Here is a 16,372-nt window from a genome sequence, read left to right on the forward strand (position 1 = left end):
ACAACGTTAAAATTTTGCTGTTAACACGACTACGTATCGATTACTATACGTGACATCCAAGAACGTGATAAATTTCGTTAAAAGCTAAAATTAACGCTTGATTAAATTAACTGCCAAACGAAATGGAATACACTTGCCTCCGGCACGTAGAAATACGACACCGGATCCTGTGTAGCTCATCCGAAAGGACCGGTTATACTAAATTTACTATTACGTAATGCGATTAATTATGATTAGCGCGATATCAAGGAGAATAATGAATTAAACTTAAATATTATCAAAGAGCGTACGATTAAACTTAAATTAGCAATTTATTGAACTATTCGCCCAAACGAAACGGCACGGTACGAAATGAAAAATATCGTGTCCCAGGTATATTATTATGAAACTGTTTGGAATAGATTCAGATGAGAATTATTTCGTTTTCCCTAGAAAACACCATGGGTTCGTTTGCGTTATAGGAAAAATTTTTAACACACTGTTAAATCTATAGTGTCAAATTTAACTTAACGTGAGTCGCCACTGCTCCTACTAAATATATCGTTATTTTTTTACCAAAATGATAGTTAAATTTTACATTATATCGTGTCAATTTGCTAAGATTTAACTATAGATTCACTATAGATTTAACAGTGCACTTAAAACGAGGTAAATGTATATTCGGGCGTTCATTATTAAATTCCTATTGTTAAGCTATACTCAATGTGAGTTATTTTTAATCATTTCTATAAATCCCCATTGTTCTTACTCAATATATCATTAATTTGATTCAAACAATGAAGTTAAACGATTTAACTCAAGAACATATTAAATTTGACTCAAGTTTAGTTATTATTTACTAAATGCATATATTAATTCTCGGACAGCGGATGTCGCGATACTTGCACGCACGGCGGACGCAGGGTCAAAAGTGATCCAAGAATGAAATTGTTTTAAAACGTTTGAAAAAAAATTTTCTATTATAATATGTATAAAATATGTAGAAAGAGAAATGAAAACACATATTTATCATAGAAACAAACATCCATTTATTCATTTTCTTCACAGTTGAAAAGATTGAAAAAAGTAAACTCTAATTCGCGGATCTCGCGAAACTCCGCTGGCGGAAGATTAACATGAACGATGTTTATTTTGAAATTAACTACAGAAATGGATTGATTCACATTTTAACAAACATAGACGTTAAAAATGTTATTTATCTCAAGGGATTAAGTTACTATTGCTCCTTTGGTATCTGATAGTAACAAAGAGAAAGCGAAGATTGGGAATATAAAAAAATGCAAACAGGAGCAAATCTATTCTACATCCCCAGAGAAAGGTTTCTTTCATTCAAAGAAATGTTTCTTTGCTATATGGTTAAAGAAAAAAGTCATTTCTTTGATTTGAAAATAATTTTTTTAAATCAAATAAACTTTTTTATTTGATTTAAAAAAATTATTTTCAAATCAAAGAAATGACGTTCAAATCAAAGAAATTTTTTTCTTTAACCGTATAGCAAAGAAACATTTCTTTGAATCGAAGAAACCTTTCTTTGGGGGTGTAGAAATCTAGGAAATAATTGAATAAATTCCGATCGGAATTCATTCCGCATATAATTGCATAATAAAATGTCTTGTATTCGGAGAAATGAACGACGCTCAAAGACATGGAATTTCTAACATACCGAAAAGATCTGTCGGAATCCGGCCGGATGACGCGTGACACCGCATGTAGTCTAAGTAACTCATTTCCGGGGTTTCGCTGTATCGGCATGCTGCCGAGAATTTACTGACACGTAACAGTTTGGTTTCGCGCGACACATCGCACACACTTGCAGCCTCGCGATCGGGCGAGCAACACTACTGGCATGGCACGTGTGCGCTGAAATATGTCTCCGTATCCATCCCGAAATGTTCACGTTCCTCGACAGCGCGCCGCGTCTCTCGCTGGAAGTTCTGAATATCATTACGCTCGTCGTCACCGGGAACACCGCTTGTCCCGTCTGCGTAACGTGCCGCGTCTCTCGCTGCGCCGTTACCGGCTCCGTCCTTTTCGCAGCGACAGGAATTATTTAAACAAAGCTATTTATGTCACGTATCACGGACAAGACAAACTCATGCGCAATACATAAGCGCACGGTGTATCGCGTGTAGGGGTGAATGGAAGGACTATAAACACAGAAAAAAGGGAAAAGTTAAATAAAGCAGATTATTTGTATAAATTATACTGTTCGACAAAAAATGACTTTCTTCGAATACCGTAACAAATTAGTTATTTCTTTTATAGGTTTTAAGATATAAATCTGATTTCCAAATTGCTCCATCGTGTCACAATTTTGAGAATTTACAAGTTGCAAAAAGACTTATTTTCACATAGGGGCCGTCCATATTACGTAAGCAAATTTTTGGCCATTTTTAACTCCTCCCCTCCCCCATGAAAACAAGCGTAAAAATTTCGGAGACCCCCCTCTATAATTACGTAAGATTTTTGCACACGTTCGATGTCCAAGACTAAAAAAATTTTCAAGGCAGTTTTACCCGATTCTTTCAATATTATTATACGAACAATATAATTGCATTGAAAAAATTTCAGACAAAAGTCTTATACGTAAGAATATATGCGACCCTCCCTCTCCCTCTATATAAGCATTCGTAAGAATTTGTCTGACTCCTCCCCTCCTCCAATTATGCTTACGTAATATATGGACGGCCTCATATAATATTTTGATGTATCATAACTATACGACGTGCCAAAGAAGTTTTATTGCAATCAAAATTAAGTACGTTGTTAGGACTTTCAGTTCGCAAAAGAATTTTTTAGTGTCGACTATAATTAATAAAATATTCATGGTTAAATAGGAGTCTATTGCGGAATAGTTATAAGTTAGATCATTGATGATTTACCAAATAGCTTTTAATTATGTTTATGTAAACTTAAAGATATTTTAGGCTGCTGAATACAAATTCGATGTTAAAATTCAAAGTGGCAGATTCAATACTTGGAAAATGTCTGGATTGTTGTAAAAATTTATATACAGAGATCTTTCATGATTTTGAATTTGTCAATTTTGACATCAAATTTGTATTCAGCGGTCTAAAAAAATTCTCAAATTTAAATCAACATAATTGATAGCTATTTGGTAAATCGTCAATTCATAATCTTCATAATTTTTTCGTAATAATATAACCATGATTTTTAATAACCATGAATATCTTATTAATCTACACTAAAAAGTCTTTTTGAGAACTAAAATTCTTAACAACATACTTAATTTTGATTGTAATAAAATTTCTTTAATCACATATTGTAATTGAAAACCGGAGAGAGAGAGAGAGAGAGAGAGGAAAAAAGAGTTTCGTTTTCAATTGTCCAAAAAACGGCAAATGATTGATTTTGTTAGTGTTTTTTTTTTTTTTTCGAACAGTGTTATAAATGTCTTTCAAAAAATACTCCAGTTATTTAGTTTTAAACTACATTATAATTACCATTTATATATTATACAATTTTAAGCAAAAACGAGTTTCCCTTTTGTATCGTTTGAAGTTACTTGCTACCACACGGGGTAATGCCGAATCTCTCTCTTGGTTTTTATTTTTTGGAAGTACATGGATGTTAATTATTATAATTTAAAGACAATGTTCTTTGAATAAAAAGATTTTTATAATTTATAAATGATCAACGACTTTATTTAACTTTTCCCTTAAGCAATTCCTTTCATAATTCTCTCTCCTACATCAAAAGCATCAAAAACATGTATAATGATATACATTTACTTTAATTAAACAGCATGTGTGTTTAACGAGTTATAGTATGGTAGAGCACTGAGCGTATGTTGGATTACTGGTACGAAAAGTGAGAGGCTATCGCTACACGGAAAGAACGGTTTTGTTGAAGTGTCTAAAAGTTTAGCTAAATACAGATCTGAAAATAAACTTTGTTGGACTATCAAAATAATTATGTAGAACGCTCAAGCTGATTACTAGAACGTCAAAACTTTTTGCAGCATTGTTCATCATGCTTGAATATCCTGCATAATTATTGTATCGTATTGTTCGCATTTACCCTATGTTCGCGATTTTCTCATTTCACCCTATCTTAAGGTAGAAGAGCAGTGTACGTACATTCCGCGTGCGAAAAAGAAATGAACCAATTCTCAGCTTCTAGATCACGTGCTAAACGAATGGAAACAATCAAGGCAGATCATAACGAATTGATTCGCGATGATTTAATCCTCGAAGCAAATATTTCCACGGTACACATGTATACGTGAAGAAGGTAGTATCGGAAGAAGGTAAGGGACGCGAGGGCGAAACAGCAAGGAGATCGGCACTGGAACACGGTGTGCGCCAACAGATAAGCACTGATCCCAATTACACGTCGGAATAGAGCTGTTCCAAGTTGAGCGGATCATGGATTATTGACTCCATCGCGATTACTCCGCGGTCGTCGACACAATTGGCAGATCGATACGCCTTCGATCGTCTATGTTTAACTCGGAACTGAAACGAGTTGCCGGACAATTTTAGTTTGTCTTCACAGTGCCATGACATATATTCATAATTTCGTAGACTTCTGCCATGCGCGTCAGAAAGCTAAAATCCTTTCGGATTAAGAATATGGCACAGTTTATTTCTAGCAGTATTATTTATATCTGTTCACGACTAAACTATGCGATATTCTTAAAAATATAATACAAAAGAAATATGTTAGAAGGTAACTGAATGTTATATAAAAAATTAATATCTGGTACATAATACTGACACAATTTATAAGCAAATTATGGAAGCATATTTCTTCAATAAAATTAACTTATATTATGTTAAATTATTATATTATGTTAAATTAACTCTTTTCAGTGAATTTAACATTTAAAATAGGTATTAAATTAATATATTTCAATCATTTACTTTAGAATTTATCTTAAAACGTCTTAAAATACATTTTTATATTAATTGTTCATTTACTATATAAGTTGTATTTTTTTAAAGAAATGTTGAATATCAATTTAAAATATCTAAATAATACAATCACATTACGTTAAATTAACACTCGGCTATGTTAAGAAAATTCAATCAAAAAATTTTAAGAACCAGTTTTAACATATACAAAATGTTTTTACAGTGAATTTTTTATGCATAATATCAATTCACCTAGCATGCTTCCTGCACATATCTTTAAATTTCACGACTTAAATTTATTGAGCACTTAAAAACGGTGTATATTATATGAAGAAAATAGAATTTTGAAATAAAATTCGTTTCTAAATATTAACCGGGGAACCAATGTGGAAATCAAGCCCGCGATACTCACGATCCGGTCGATACTCGATCACAAGAGCCAAGAAACTAAGGTAACTTTCTTTTCGTCCGCTAACATGCAATCTCTGCCGATCGAAGCAACTTGATGCACCTGCGATCCGCCGTTGTGGACTCGGGGAAATTGAATTCAGCAAGGAAAGCTAGCTCGAGTTGGTCGAGTACTCGCAGACACATGTAGTACCATCGAGACCAGACCGACGAGAATGAAATTGCGGACCACATCATCCCTTGAATCGTCTCAGAATGGTAATTACGGATTAGTAAATACCCTGTTAACAGCAGAACATGATAATCACAGGACACATACATATTCGTGATATTTTCGACTTCATTTTAATTAGCCATTGATCCTTGATTGTACCCTTTAAAAATCGTTTATCCATCGCGAAATACAACAGTGGAATATTTTGTATACCGTCTGTCATCTGTGCACAGTTTCAATTTATCGTCCATAAGATTCGTATTTGTCGAGACAGCCGCATGGTGCCCGAAGGGATACAATACACAAAATTAATCAAACACCTTGATCCGATTCTATTCAGTGCGAAGCGGCTCGTGTTATGCGCGAAATCGTAGCCATCGCTGCTCTGTCACTTCTCGAGGGTTGAATGGCGGAAATAGATTCGAAACAGTGCTGAGTGATCGCGCGGCCCACCGATGATTAATCGGGGCGCTCTGCCGGAATAGAATTATTGTGCCGCGACAACAATAAATGACACACGCACAATCACAGCGCTGGGCAGCCTCTTGTTGCTGGGCAGTCTGCCCGTCACTTCGACACTCGTTCGCCGAGCATTGTTTTATTTCCGGACGAGAGGACAAACCTGGTCCACAGCGCAGTTTGCTCGATCCTGTAACTCCTGTCGCGACCGGTAGATAAACGCTTTCCTCGCAGGTACAGGCCGAAACGACGCGCCAATTTGCTGAATGGTGAAAGAGAGAGAAAGAAAGGGAAGAACCTCTTGTCCCGGACCTCCCAGACTACTTCCGCTCGCATTATTCCGTGGTCCGTTCAGTACGCGTGATTCGTTCAAAAAGCTTTAATCTCATAGCCACTGCTTTTCATTTAATTGCTTTTTCCATGTTACTCGGAGGAGTTATTACGTTAACTTCCACGCATTAAACAAGGAGAGCCGTGGCGATGCAAAATAATCACAGTGCAGAAAGAAGGGTTAATGAGTTTTCGGACTACCTCCATGGAACCTCCGTGCCTATGACGTGCACTTCCGCTCTTGCAGAATCGCGTTCACAATGTTTTCTATCAATGTCAGGTTTAATCGATTCGACCGCGACGCGCGTATGCTTGCTCACGGGGTCGCGTCGGTGTACAGGCTGAAAAAGGAATCACGTCGTATAAATGTCACTGTGTACGCGATTTAATATACCAGCGAGATAAAATTCCGGGGCTAAAGAGAGCGGCGTTTCAGACATTTGTCGAGGGAGCGTTCGAAAAATTTATTTTTTCACAGCGGAGCGCGGATGCCGTTTCATGGTGATAAAGCCACGCGCGTGGCTTACGAGATAAAGCGAATGTGAATTTGACGCATCCATATTCGTCGGAGTTTTCGTAGAATCGCAAACTGTTGAAATAGCCAGCCTGGAAAATATTTCCTTTTAGAACAGTTGGCGTTCGCCGGACGCACAGGCGCGGCACGACGTTTTTATTTGTGAATAGAAAAAAAAGAGACATAGAGAATACGATCCGAAAAATAGGCCGATGGGGTACAACCAGCACCGCCACTCTATTTGGTTTCTCTGCCCATTCACATATTACTTTCAGCTGTTGAATTTGATTAATTGGAACAACATTCCGGAGCGCGAGAAAGTATTCAAACTGCAATGTCAATTGAAACGCAAAATACAGCGAGCGAATAGTAGTGCGGAGAGAGAGAAACATTTTTCTAAATATCTCATGATTTACTTGCTCAACTTGTTAAGTGTACAATAGCAATCCGGTTCGATGGACGTGAGTGTTACGCAAATCAATTTTTCCGGTGAATAATAATTAAAATATATACATCATCGGACGCTGATTATCACGTTTTATCGAACATGCAATTTGCAATAAATTAGCATAAACCTGTACATCGCTTGATAATTAAGCGCATTGTAATGATATTTAAAGAGATTCGGATGTAGAAGAATTATTGATGTTTTAATCAATAATTATCGAACGATGAAATTAGGGCTATTTCCAATTTATGAAGTGACAGAAACCCCTAATCTCTTCCCCGGATAATTTCGATAGAGACGTGATAATTTGACGGCATAATGGCAAAAGCAAACAAAAGCAAGATAAACGTCATTGGCCCGAGGCTCATTCCAAATGCTTGTACCGTTATAAACACAGAGAGAAACTATGGAAACAAATGTGGTGCATATGCATTATTCCTCGTTCATGAATGTCCGAGCGTATAAACGAATTTTAACGAAGTTTTAATGGATTGTGTGTAATGACGTAATAATAATCTTGCAAGAGAGAGAGAGAGAGAGAGAGAGACACAATGTATTTTTTTCGTATCGCACAAATAAGCTCCTTAATAAACAATTTGAAGAAACATGATTGCTTTCCTTACAGAAATCCAATTTAATACTGACCAATTTAGTACTGGAAATTACTTATTCTGAGTATTAAAAGCACAGAACAACAGTGCTTTTAATATGCAAAATAAGTAATTAATCACTACCTTCCAGTGTTAAATTTCTGTAACGGTTGTTTAACTCAGGAGTAGTCACCTAATTTTTTTTTTACATAAATGATCACCTGAGGTGTTTTTACACTTTAATTAAAATCACTGTTATTAACAATATATTGTATATTATTGTTTTTCAATTTATTGACATTTAAAATATAGATATGGATTTACACACAACTTTCTGAAAAAAGTAAGTAGAAACAAATGTTAAACGTAACAAACACGTTAAATAGTTTATTATGTGATAGTATTTAAAAAAATAAAATTTTAATTAATATAACGCTTTGTTATTAACGGGATGGAATTGCATATTTACAATTTAAAAAGTATATTTGTCAAGAGAGAAAAATTATATTAAACTATATATTATATGTACAAAATAATGTTTTACAATTCACATTTTGTCGTCGCTGGAATACAAAAATATCCCAAATAACCATTCCCAGATATAAGATTATTTATTAAAAGAAAAATATATACGTGTATCGATATTATACTTTATCATAAATATGCACACATCATCGAACATTTTTTTAGTAATTATTGTGCGATTATGGTATCGTATGCGTGATAACCATTCGAACGATTTGTAGTAGTACATATAAATAGTACATTAACGAACCTGTTACTCTCTTTCTCTCTTTCTCACCCTTCTTTCTCTTGATACATATTAATTGCTTTACAAATATAATTTGTTATCACAGCGTAATTTACAAAACGCAATAATGCCAATTTCCTTAATATTGTTTGACATTAATTCTCCTGGAAGAGAAAGGTGGAAATAGAAGTTACAATAACATCAGTATAATAATAACAATACATTGTTACAACGACGTAATACAACGTTATAATGACTAAATTTGATTGAGGACCTATTATCGCGCCGGTAACTTTGATATGACATTCCTAATCAAGAGATTCGTTTCGAGAGTGTATATTAATTATCCTAATAAAGGGCCAGGATCAAGAAACAGATAGCAGGCGTAACCCTAGGGGTAATGAAATGTACACACTAGGGCATATTATATTAACCGAGCATACGAACTGACGGTAATTTACGGATACAAATGGCACGCAACTTGAAACTACGATGACATAATTATTCGCACTAATTTTGCGGCAATTGCACATTTCCGAGTGGAATACCAGGTGGAATGGAAGACTCGTATCAATTACACTTTATCCTTTGACGCGTTATCTGTTACTTTTAATTATGTCAACCAATCGGTGTGTTTCAATAAGTATTATATCTGTAATAAAAGTATAACGCGCTCGCTCCGAAATTGTTGCGTACGAAAAAGTTGGTTTTAATTAATTTGCCTTGGATGCTGCATAAAAATATTGCGTAGAAAGGACCCTTTGTACCATGCGCTCTCTGGCACAAAACTGATGTAAAATATGAGGTCGGCGTATACCCAACTTACGTTTCATAAAAATATCACCCATCGTGCTTTGTATCTGATCTCCACTTTTAAGAGTACCATAAAATTCAACTTCAGCGAGGCAATTATTCAAAGGACTTTTACGGCAAGTACTTAACATATTTCCTAATAAAATGGAGTAGCGCTTTTTGTTATGGATATAGAAATCGTAAAATGAAGACAGATGTAGAAGTAGTAATAAAGTTCACAGAAAGAGAACAGTTAACTATCATATTACTTCGATTTTTAAGATGTATCAATTAAAATACCATAAAATAATAATTTTTCAATAAAGTGCACATAATAAAAATATGTGTTAGAACTTTTTAGATTAACTCTTATATGTTTCCCAATAAAATCGAAGTCTCAAGTTTTATGGGGTCCATCAAGTCAATTGCATTAAACGGTGAAGTTTTAACAGCCCTGGTGTAATTTTATATTGATAAGCTACATTTAATTCCCAGTAGCCCGCTTTTATGCGACGCTTTAAGGACACTTATACCCCATTAACTCCTGGCCTCCAGGATCAGTCGGGCGCGTCCTGGCACGTACTACATGGATTTTTAAAAAAGATGAGTCTACTTTAAAAATAATCTCTAAGCGGAAGTGTTTCTTTATGGTCGACTCGCTGCTAATGAACCGCTTGAGGGAAAGACGCCAGAATTTCCAAATTGTAGAGAAAGGGCCAGAGTGCAACGCGCGAAAACTTTCGGAGTAAGGGCGTCGCTCTGCGAACTCTGTCGGTTGAATCGGAGGTGCACGTTAATTAAATGAATGAAGTCAAATCAAATTTGTATGCTCAAATGGAATCTCGATAAAAGCTACTAGAATATAAATGATAGTCAATTGAATATCTGATACCATTATTCTCAAAAAGTAATGCGTTGCATTATCACGCATGGAGGAAGACAATGATAAAAAAATTAACAAGTTAACATAAATCAACAAGAATTAACGCTCATTTTTTCAATTCCTGCCTAAGTAATTAAATCTAAAAGCGACGCTATAAATTTTGTGATTGATTTTAGTAGCGTTATAAAAAGGCTTATATTAAATTTGAAACTATTAACAGTTTATCGTTCAAAATATCGTTCGTATGTATATCTCATCGATTACCTTCGACCGCGCGAATATAATCAGACTACAAAGGAGTCAAATTTCACAACGCTTCGCGCTAGTTACATGCATATCAGACACGCCACGCTCTGCATATCTTGATTTGACAGGTATCCGAATTAATCGACACCTATAGCCAGGCGATGTCTATGGTTATCCGACAAACTATCAATCCACGAAGTACACGTATACCATACTGCCCTATCCGCAAACTGTATTGTAACTAACGATGCCATAGTTTAACGTTTTCACGAGAGATATATACCTAAGTATTCCATAATACAATATTATTTATTATGAGAATGTATCAATATTTTTTCTACACAGTAAAAAACATTTTGTATTTGTATTAGAATCGGACTTTATTAAAATTTTTATGTTGGATTTTTAACATATATATCTATACGTTTATTTAACATGGTATAGTTGTTTTATTTAAATATTCTGTGTTTAATATTCAGCATTTATTGGTATTAAAATAGCAGAATTTATGAGTAACTGAATAATTAAAATTTTAAAAATGTAAGTTTTAAAATAAATGAGTAACACATATTAATCCTTTGTGAATCATCGAACTTATTTAGAATCATCCCCTTTTACTTTGTAAACTGATCGCTAGATTTTTATGAAACTTGGCCTATAAAATAATTTAATAATGCTTTATTCGAATCTGAGTAAAAAATAAAATTTTCAAAATGGATTCCATGTGGCGGATATTCCAAAAAGATAATTTCAAAAAAACGTAATCTGATTATTACAAAATTGGGTTTTAGGGAACTTAGTTAATATTGATTTCCAAACTGACTTTCAAACTCTAAACCCTGTAACATTAGATCCTCTTTTATTAGTTACTAATCTTTTGAAATTCGACATTTTCAGATTATATTAAACTTATTGAGAACCTTCTAAAACCGAGTTTCACGATATATAATCAGATTATTCTTTTTTAATTTAAATTTTACAATTTTGAGGATCATATTTAATGGCTTTAAAAATTCTTAGAAAACGAAATTTTTCTTTGTTAAAAAAATGTCCAGTCTTCAAGAGTTAATTCAATATATTACAAATGTTAATTTTTACTGAAGCGTATAATACATATATTAATTTAACACATTATAAATGTTAATTTTACTGAAGAAATATGCTTCCACAATTTACTTAAAAATTGAAATATGTTAAACTTAACACAATTCTTCCAACTATATAAAATTTGTACACCGAACATATATCTTTAATTTATTCAAAAACGAATAAGTAACGATACTCCTTAATAGCGAGTGCACCGTACACACGAAAGATCAATTTGCGTACCAGAATATCAATGTAATATTCAGTACGCAGTGTGCGCTACATAGTTTATGTTATATATATAGCTGTAGTTTATAATACACCAGGCTGATTATAACTCTAATATTCTGTTATTCTAGCTCACCTCAGGAATACGCGCGTCACGTGGTTTCCTAAGCTCCATACGTTGCTCGTAATATTCGACTGTGCCATTTCAGAACTTGCCGAATGTGGGATACGTGCCAGCTAATGATACTCCCTCGTGTGCTAGTCAAAGTGGGTTATCCGAAGTGGCTCGTTAAACCTATATTCTATTCCGCTTTAAGTAGAACCACGACCCTTTGAGTGTCAACTGGTAAATACCGCGTAAACCATTTCTGCTAATATGTTTTGTGGCAAAACGTGTTGGGAGCCATTCGCTTACCCTGCATATTCGCTTAATTAATTAGCTTTTGCGCTCTATTGTGTGTATCACGTTATATACGGAAATCGCTGTTAGCTCTCATACTAACATAGGACCATATTTGCCTTAGATATTTTACATTTACGTTACTCCTCAACCGCAAGTTATTATTGTTTGGAAAGGATAATTCCGATATTCAAGTTAATTGTCCAACATGTGCGAAGTTAACGAACTGCTGTACAGCGCACACAAAACTTATTATATAAATGATACCACATTGAATGTATGCAAAATTTAGCGTTAAATTGTTATAGTGATTAACTCTTTATTTAGATATTGCATCCGTTAATAAATGCGTATTGATTTTACGACATACTAAATGAATGGTTTGTGTATGGGTGATCGGATTTAAATGAAATATTTCATCGGTGCGTCGTCGATTGAATCGGATACTCTGGAACAAAATGATCAGTCTAATTTCAACCAAAGGCATTTTCTTTTCTTCGCGAGCCGAGTAATTAAATACGCTGGGGGATCGGTATCCACATTAATACTATTCCAGTAGTGGGTCGAAACTCGACTATTTAATGAAAAATTCCGTTGCATCGCAATATTATACGATCTCCGAAACGACAACGGGCATGTTTCGCGTATTCAGAGACGTCCCTTTAAAATATCGAGCGAGTCTTAATGACGTTAAACGCCATTCGTAAGAATTCCAAGGAAGGAAGAAAATTCGTTTGACTATCTAATGCAATCCGCTGCTGATCCCATTGAAGATTTGAATACGCACCGACGGTTTCCATGCCACGTGTGCCGAAGATTACCTTTAGAATAGAAGCTGTGTAGCTGTTTCCACTTTAAGAGACCAAATTCAAGATGGATTAAATCAGAAAACAATTTAAAGACTCTTTGAGCATTCTTTGAAACTTCGATGCATTTTAAGTAGAAAAAAATATCTTATTTGATCTAACAATAAGTTATATCTTAACGCTTTATATTACAGTGTCAATTTATATACATACTCATTAAATACCAACTAACAGTAACATTATATCGTTATAATATTATAATTTCCTATTTAATAATGTAACTGTTAAATATAACATGTGTTATATGACATTTATATTATTGTGTAGGAAATTATAATATTGATGTAATGTTTATGTTTACTGGATATCTAATTTTGTAACTTGCGTACCAATTTAATTTTCAGTTTTAAAATGCAATTCTAAACTGAAACTAGGATAATAATATTACAAATTAAATTAACACGCAATTTAATCATATAGAATGCTATCAATATTGATATCAATTTACATATTGATAACATTCGCTGTACATGAGTTAATTTTACATCAGCAGATAAAATATATCACTCTTAATTAATGCATCTCAAATTTTTCACACATTTTATTTTTTTAATGACAAATTATCTAATTATTAACTTGAAAGGAGAGAAAAAATGACTACCCTTAAAGACAATAATTAATTACTTATTTAAAATACTAAAAGTACTGAACAACAGTACTCTTAATACTGTTTAATAAGTAATTATTATAGATATGTCTCTCAATATTGACCATTAGATTCCATAAGAATGTCACACTATTAATTAAATCTTAAAATAATATGGAGTAAGTAGTCCAATGTCTCATCATAACACTTGCCAATAGACATATAACACAAAACTATTTAAAAATTGAAATCACTTATTACGCTATCTATTACAATACTGATGACCAACAAATCTGATGTGTAACAAATTAAATTTTTAAACGCTTGTCCCAGTTTATCCTAATTTTTAACGTGACGAACTGGATCTCTTGATGACTGAAGATATAGCGCTCAATGATCTCGCTGTAAATTTGACTTGTTAATAAACATCTTAAACCATTTGCTGCATTCTATTGCAATATCAAATAAATATAAATGAATATCTCATGATATTTTTATGGATTTAATCATTTCTAATATCAATGTATAGTTTACAAAAGAACCTATGCTTTTTTGTTTTCAACAAACAAATATTGAATTTTAAAATAAATAAAATATTAAAAAGTTAATAATTAAAGCTAAGCTTAATAATTTAATTTTGAAAATAATGGGACATATGATAAAAATAAAAAGCATATTGGAAATAATACATATTAAATCCCAAAAAACGATTTGGGAAATGTTCTGCAGACAACGATTAACAATTTATTTAAACATAAATATGCTCAATATTAATCTGCACATACGTGTAAATTAAAATAGCAGGTTGTACCAATGGCAACCGCCATCACATTGTAATCTCCTAATTTGGTAATTGATTTATTATGTATTATCCGTGATATAAAACTAACACAATCGCGAATTAGCAGTGTTAATTAAAGCAAACACAGACACAGAGCTTTTACGGTTTGTCCGAATATTTGCTGTTGGCGCTAATCAAATTCTCTTCAATTGAATTCCCTGCAATCACGTAAACCTCGATTAAATATAAAAAAAAGTGTCATCCCGTAATAATGCAACTTTGAAAATTATATACTGAGCAAATTGTAAATATATTTAGCCATACAATATAGCCAGTGTTTCTACTATATTTATATAAATTGAATTGTTAACTCTGTGAAAAATATAAATTACAAAATTTTTTAACGCCTCAGTATTAATATATCAATAAATCTATGTGACTGAAATCTCTACTTTCCTATTTCTAACCTTTACGATAGATTTATGATCAGTATTGATTCACGTCACAGATTTACTGTACATAGTGTGATAAATTATGGATTTAAAAAATATAGTGAAAATACATAGAATGATCCAATTTTTTCGCAGACTGGGGGAAAAGAGATTTTTTATTAGAATGTTCTACTAATAACAGAAAAATTCGTTTGCATTCTACATCTGAGAGGTATTTGCTTCATAAAAATTCATCAAATTAGATATGATATCACGCTAAAAATAAGTTTTAGTTGGTGTGCTCGGTCATTACTTTCGGAATCTTTTAAGAAAATTTACAATTCGCAGGAGAAACGAACGAACTTTGTCTTAATAGAACGTCCTCGGACTTATCGGCTCCGTGTAGAATTATGGCAGGAATAACAATCACAATAGTTCATTTACATATCAAGCCGAGTTGGAAATTTCGTTCGGCCGTGTTCAAATTTAGTTTCTGAGGAACGACCCTTTCGTACAATAGCAAAGTTAATCCACACTTACCACGATATTTATAGAGGCAAATTTTGTGGCCGCACTTTAATCACTTCAAGCTATTATTGTAGACCAATGAAAAGTAAGATTAAATTTAAAATATTGGACAATGTCGTCTTTGTACAACTTATTTTCAATTTTATTTATAATAAACATTCACAAGTTTCTAAAATACAATAAGCAATAAGTAATAAACAGAAAATCGTTTTCTGGCAAGTTTATTAAAAAATGTCACTCAAAAAAAGAGACGTTTTTTTACGTAGTATTGAGTAGAAATTAATTAATTATAACAATTTCATTTTCGTTTATTATATTAAATAATTTTGTGATAATCATGAAGATATTTTCTCTCAAATCTATACAATTTTGTAAAAGGACTAATAATTAAGCACTCGTTAAAATTCAATATAATACTGATATATTACAAATTATATATTAAATTGATGGCATATTTTCCTCTTGTAACCGTGTCCGTTCGGTTTCGAAAATGAAACGTTTAGACGGTACATCAAAACGTCAGCGTTATTTACCGAATAAAGCTATTGCTGACAAAGCTTTTCAATTGTCGTCATTCTTCAGCAAGAGCAAACAAGAGAAACGCATGCGACCATATTCGTCCATCTGCTGCATCTTTCAATCATAAGAAAGTCTATCAAATAAACTTTGATTGAAACTCACAACCAAATTCGACCTCGCGTACATTAAAAAAACGAAAGTCTCAGAACATTATAATCTTTTTGCAGAATATACTTCCTAATTAAAATATCATATTATTGATCTTTCAATTTTTAAAGGCATATAGGATAAAACGCCTTGAATATGTCTTACCATAAATATTTAAAAAATGGCAACTCTTTTAAATAATTTGTCTACGCCGCCTGGTAGATACCAGTGTGTGTCTATACAGACTCACAGATAAATCACGTATCACGAATTTTTTATTGAAAAAAA

General features: G+C 33.1%; 1 protein-coding gene across 1 annotated transcript in view; it reads right to left on the reverse strand.

The window, feature by feature from the left end:
- The window catches only part of LOC108725176 (neurotrimin), a 211,308-nt gene that overhangs the window by 68,752 nt on the left and 126,184 nt on the right, over positions 1-16,372 (reverse strand). The gene's annotated exons all lie outside the window — the stretch shown is intronic.

This window comes from Mycetomoellerius zeteki, unplaced genomic scaffold (genome assembly GCF_001594055.1).
Source record: "Mycetomoellerius zeteki isolate Tzet28-1 unplaced genomic scaffold, Tzet1.0 scaffold327, whole genome shotgun sequence".
Taxonomy (NCBI): domain Eukaryota; kingdom Metazoa; phylum Arthropoda; class Insecta; order Hymenoptera; family Formicidae; genus Mycetomoellerius; species Mycetomoellerius zeteki.